Genomic DNA, 6,000 nt, shown 5'->3' on the forward strand with positions numbered 1-6,000 from the left:
TGAGTGAATGACGTATGTGAACCCCACACTGTTCTGCCTGTACCAGAAAATGGGATTTCAAACTCTAAATGTGTATATCACGTGGGAGTGACATGCCTGATGCTTCATCAGATGGTTGTATGGGTGAGCAATGGTGCACCTCATGCATCATCATAGTGAAGGGTTAAGGATCATAATTAATCCCTAGAGGGTGAAGATACTGCTATAAACTGCTCACCTGTATGGCAATGTTTTTTACATTTTCATGGAAATCATTCTATTTCCATCATAAATTGGCTGGGTTGCTTGCTTTAAATTTAACCAACCTTCTTCTTTAATCTCACACAAATGCAAAGTCTCTAGGTCATGTGGTTTTTCTGTGCTGGCTTGATGAAGCACAGTATTTTTATTGACATGGCAGACCTCAGTTCAGAACGCTGCTCAGCATTTACATGATGGACATCATAAGTGTTGTATTTGTGGCTCACATGGCCTTCCTTACATTTTCTCATATCAAGAACTGGCTTATGAGGAATTGAAGACACTGGTCATGGAAAATCTTGCTCAGAATCAGATGCAGAAGAAAAAAAAAATTGTAGGTCTTGCCATCTTGACAATTGTGGAGACATTGGTTGAGGGTATAGTAGTTGTGTGAAGGCCCAGAAATCACACTGACCAAAAGCTATTGTGTGAGCTCCAAAATGAGACCAGGAACAGACAAACCAGAAAAATCCATCACCCATCCTTTATCTTGTAGCCAGAAAAATTTGTCACCTGCCCTTTGTGTTAATTATGTAGGTGGTCCAGTTCTTTTATAAGAAAATGGAAAAAAAGATTATTCATCTTGCATAATTTTAGAAGGCAACATACACCATAGTAATAAGCAGTAAGTCTTGCCACAAGCTTGACTTCACAATGACACTGCCCACCCTCCTCTTGCCACAAGCCCTTTTGTTTGGTGCTGGCACAGAGGAGGCAGGGCAATTGTTGGAGATGCTATTATAGCTGAGCAAAAATTATTGTCATTTACATTTTCAGATTGTGTCATCCCAGGATATAAATCTGATGGCATATTTTACGATTAGAAGTGTTTTTAAGTTTTGATAAAGAGAGTGGCAGTGGCATGTATTATCATGGTGATGGATTGCTATCAGCACAACAGTAACACAAGCATGTATGAGTATGTGGCACTACCATGGATTTCATCAATCTTTAACTTCAGGAATACTAATAATCTCCCCCGAAGGGTGGTGTTGAAAATGAGAGGAATTGGACATGAGTGAACACTCCCAGAAATTACCTTTATTTGACCATGCCCATATAAGCCCATCCAGGTCATCAGCTTGTTGTTTTATGTTGAACATAAAGGCATAGTACTTATCCCAGGTTGAAGCCAATATAATACTTATAAAAAGTGAAAATAAGAATGAGAATGGATGAGTAATCACTGAGAATGCATACATATCCAGTGATAGGGTATTATTACTGGACCTGTACAGACTAAAAGGAATCTCATTATGTTCTATGGATAGACAGTAAAAAGAAAAGACAAAGCCAACCCAACAAAATACCACTTGTGAATTGGGGGTAACTTTGGATATTACATGAAAGGTTGACTTTTAGGTCATTTCTTTAAACTTACATATATATTGCTTCTCACAGCCAATTTTGGAAAAGTCTCTCAGTGCTTCAGTATCTAAGAGTGATGTGATGTTCTAATTATGTGTATTTGTTACAGTTTTTAGTGGTATAAGTAACTGTTTATAGTTTTTTTTTCTTTTCTATTTATAATGAACTGAGGAATCCATGACATGGGATATTAATTTTTTTTTTCCCCCCCTCAGATAACCTAAAAAATGGACGGTTTCATCAACACCTCAGAGAAACATTCGCTCCAATGGTTGTTCGATATGTGGATCTGATGGAGTCTTCAATAGCCCAGTCCATCCACAAAGGCTTCGAGAAGGAACGGTGGGAGAATAAGGGAGGAGGCCGTTGGTAGAAAACACACAATCCAAGATTAATTATTTGCTTAGTAAAATATAATATTTTATTTATTTATTTTCTTATTTGTGTTATTTTTGTTTTATGCTTGCACTAATACATTTTTTACAGTCATACTGAAACAACATCTTTATACTAGCATTTTCTGAAAATAAGGTAACACATTTTTTTTTCTTAATATGTGAACTGGTAAAAACTGGGATACTATCATAACAGTAATGTGATTTTTATATTGTTATTTTTATATAATGAGAATGAACTCATGAATATGGCTACTCTGATTTCCAGGATAGAGTGAGATGTAAAGCAGCTTTCTAGAATAGACTGAAATTTAAACCTGGAGATAGTGATATTGAAATTAGATCATCCCATCCTCATTAGAGTTTACTATCCTTCTAACATTTGTTGCATTAAATCAAGGTTTATTCATAATTTGGTTTAATATTCCAATTTCAATTTTGTGCATTTATGTGCATATTAATTTATATCAAAGTAATGCAACACTCAGTATCTCAATGAAGACCCAACACAGAAGAGGCTGAGTATCCTACATCAAGTTAATAAAGGTGTGCAAAATGAAGTCACAATGCAGATTTATGTACATACAAGTAGTGTCAGCATTCTCAAGTAACAAAGACTTCAGCTGTGATACTAGTATTACCATGGTGGGAGTATTCACACCCAAATCTGTGTAAACCTTGTGTTGGATTGTTGAGTGAGTGTAGTCAGCTATCTCTTTTAGCATTGTTTGTTTCTAGTGAATTATGGAATATAAAAGAGAAATGTTTCAAAACAAATTCAAATCTCAATAGGCCATACTTGTTGTTTTGGGCAACTACATGGGCAATTTGCACTGAAAGGCCTGCCTCCCTGTCATGTTTCATGTTTGTTTTTGCAGCTTTGATAGCAGGGATGTCAATATTATATATATATATATATATATATATATATATATATATATATATATATATATATATATATATATATATATATATATATATATATATATATATATACATAGGAGGCGAAGAATTAGTAGCTCCTGTCTCCATAGTCCAAAGCTTTTCCCTTAAGCTTCACATAACAGTGCTGGAATAGAGGGATGAAGATACTTGAAAAATTTCACTGAACTGCAGGGCTTACTCAATTGCTGTATTCATTGTAACTGAGTACATATATTGCAACACTCAAACAGTACAGCAAAAGAATGAACTCTCAGGATGCAACTGTTCATAATATTTTGTATAAAAACAAAGATTTGATGAATATCTAAGAATAAAAAATGTCAAGGCACGATTGGTTCAGTGTACTTCACTTTCTTAAAGACCTTGTGATTAGAGCTGTCCACCCAAAAAGTTTTACAGTGAAAGGTCATAGAAAGTCATTCTCTTGCATGAAAATAAGAAATTTATGTATAAAAACAAAAATGTATCAAACTTACAATAACCTGAACCAGCAAAAGAACCCTCCTCAAAACCAGAGTTCTGAAGAGAAACAAGGAGGTATGTTTGGCAAGTTTTTGATTACAAGAAAATAATTTTGTTGCACATCACATTTGATGTGCATGTTAAGCTAAGAAGTTCCAAACCATGTGTACCATACTTTTGACTTCGATTCAGATTGATGGTTTTACATCAGACTCAAATGCATATGTATATACAGTATTGGTGGGCAAAATGTTTCAAGCACTTTTATGTGTTTAAATCTCCCTCTGAGTGCAGCTGACAGCTGCTGACCAGTCATTTATCAAAACTACTGCATCCTTTTGTGCCGAAGTATATGACAGAGTTGCAGGATGGGAAAGCAACTAGTATATGTAACTGTAATGAGGACTTCATGAAAGCTAAAGATGTATGCTGTTGGTCTGTACTACCGCGTTTTCGTAGGCTTAGATGATCAGCCCATTATGTGATCAATGGGTTGCATTATCATGACATCTTTTCTTATAACAATATAATTCCTCAAGACTAAAAGAGTCAGCCCTATCTAAAAAAAAAAAAACAGCAAGGGACCATCAGGAATGTACTATCAATGGGTCTTCCTTAGCCACTGTGCCTGATTATGTACTTGCATAGTCACATGTTATTGATGGATGTTTCTGAAACTAGAAAGAAGCCAACATCTGGCTTCTAAGTAGTATATATTCTTGTTTAATGCCATTGAGGAATTTATCAATGGCATGCATGCAATTTTCTTTGCCAGGTATTTAATTAAGTTCATTACATAGTATTTTTTGGGACATTCAAAGAGTGCAAGACTACTGCAAATATTATTTATTTGATATCTTATGTGAATTTTTCAATGATTATTATTTTTTTCATTATTCGTTTATTTTCTTCACATTTTGGGCATCCATCACATGTGGGCTTTGTTACTGGAAGCTTGGATGATTGACCTGCAGGTTTGTGTTCAGGAAGCTTGTTTGGTCATCATCATCATCAGTGAGTGGTAATGCAGACCAGATTTTTTAAGTGATGCCTGGAGGCTCATGATACTCTCCAGTATTTCCCAACACACTCGCAGTTGAAGGCAGGATAGATTGTAGTATGTGGGTGCTCTTAATTTACACAGCAATAGCTGAAAAGTGGCCAGCTGTGGGTGGAATTGCAACTCAGATTTCTGCACTCACTACTTCTATGTGCTTACTATTAGGGCATCACCTTCCTAACAACTAAGAGCATTGTGAAGTGTAGGGAAGGTTCATTTGACATCTTTTTGACTCCATAGTACAGTAAGGATGTATCAATAACTTTTTAGCATTGGCATATACTTAATTCTAGGTAACCATAGATCTGTCTTTACAGGACATCTGTTGGCAGTATTAATGTCACTGCCCATGACTTTTCAATGACAATGACATGATCTACAGTCATTGGTGTTCCTAATGATCATTCTTGAGACATTATAAGAGGTAGTTAGTCTTGCTTTAGGTTTCTGTAGTTAAGACCAAAGTCTAGGCATTTAGAGACTTATTGAAAGGAAGAGTATTTTCTGTTTGTGCATGCAATAAGGAAACTACATTTGTTGGTAGTGCAGAATTTTGCTATTGTGGGTTTTATTCAGAAGTTTTTACTGATTTATTGTAATGGATATTCTTTGTACAAGTATATAGAGAATGGTTAATTTATGTACTGAACTATAAAATTTATCTTGACATTGCTTCAAGAGTGTGTGATGCCAACACTAAATAGTGACCTGAAGAGGTAAATTGGCACATTTAGTTACACTGGAGATATCATTTATCAAATCTGAGTTTGTGATTGTTCCATGAATCAAGTCTTGTTACTTGCACAGTGCATGAATACCAACTCATCTGTATGGATCTATGGCATGCTTCTTGGAAGTCAGTCTTGTTGACTGTTTTGTTACTATAAGAAATGATTCTGCATGGAAATCAAGGGCATGCCTAGAAAACTTGTGGCTGGAACAAATTGATTTATCTTACCTATAGGTATTTATGATAGGAAGGTTCTATGCAGAATTCTCTTTCCAGTATTTTTATTCCATCTTGCTATGTTTGAACAATACTGGCAAAGTATTATATGTATCCAACTTCTGATATTTCTTTTCTTAGACAAATAATGCTCTTTTCTTAAATGTCTTTCCACTCAAACTCCTTCTAGAATCCAGTGTATTATATTTCCTCTTCTTAAATGTTACCACGTTACATATGTCATTAACTTTCAGCTCTCTTCCTTAGCACACAGAATCAAATCATCTTCCCATCTGTTGTAAGTTTCATGTTGTCTGGCAACAATATGGCATCATCATCATGTAGGAAACTAAAACATTTTTAGTTTTTATACGGACATGAGTACACACACACACACACACATGCGCATACACACACACACACACACACACACACACACACACACACACACACACACACACACACACACACACACACACACACACACACACACACACACACACACACACACCTTGTAGTGTAGTGGTTAGCATGCTCAGCTCACAACCAAGAAGGCCTGGGTTCAAACCCTCGGTGCGGCGAGG

General features: G+C 35.8%; 1 pseudogene; it reads left to right on the forward strand.

Moving 5' to 3' along the window:
- LOC135098127 (calcium-dependent secretion activator-like) overlaps positions 1-6,000 on the forward strand; it is a 375,310-nt pseudogene that overhangs the window by 312,760 nt on the left and 56,550 nt on the right.

Source organism: Scylla paramamosain, unplaced genomic scaffold (assembly GCF_035594125.1).
Source record: "Scylla paramamosain isolate STU-SP2022 unplaced genomic scaffold, ASM3559412v1 Contig46, whole genome shotgun sequence".
Classification (NCBI taxonomy): Eukaryota; Metazoa; Arthropoda; class Malacostraca; order Decapoda; family Portunidae; genus Scylla; species Scylla paramamosain.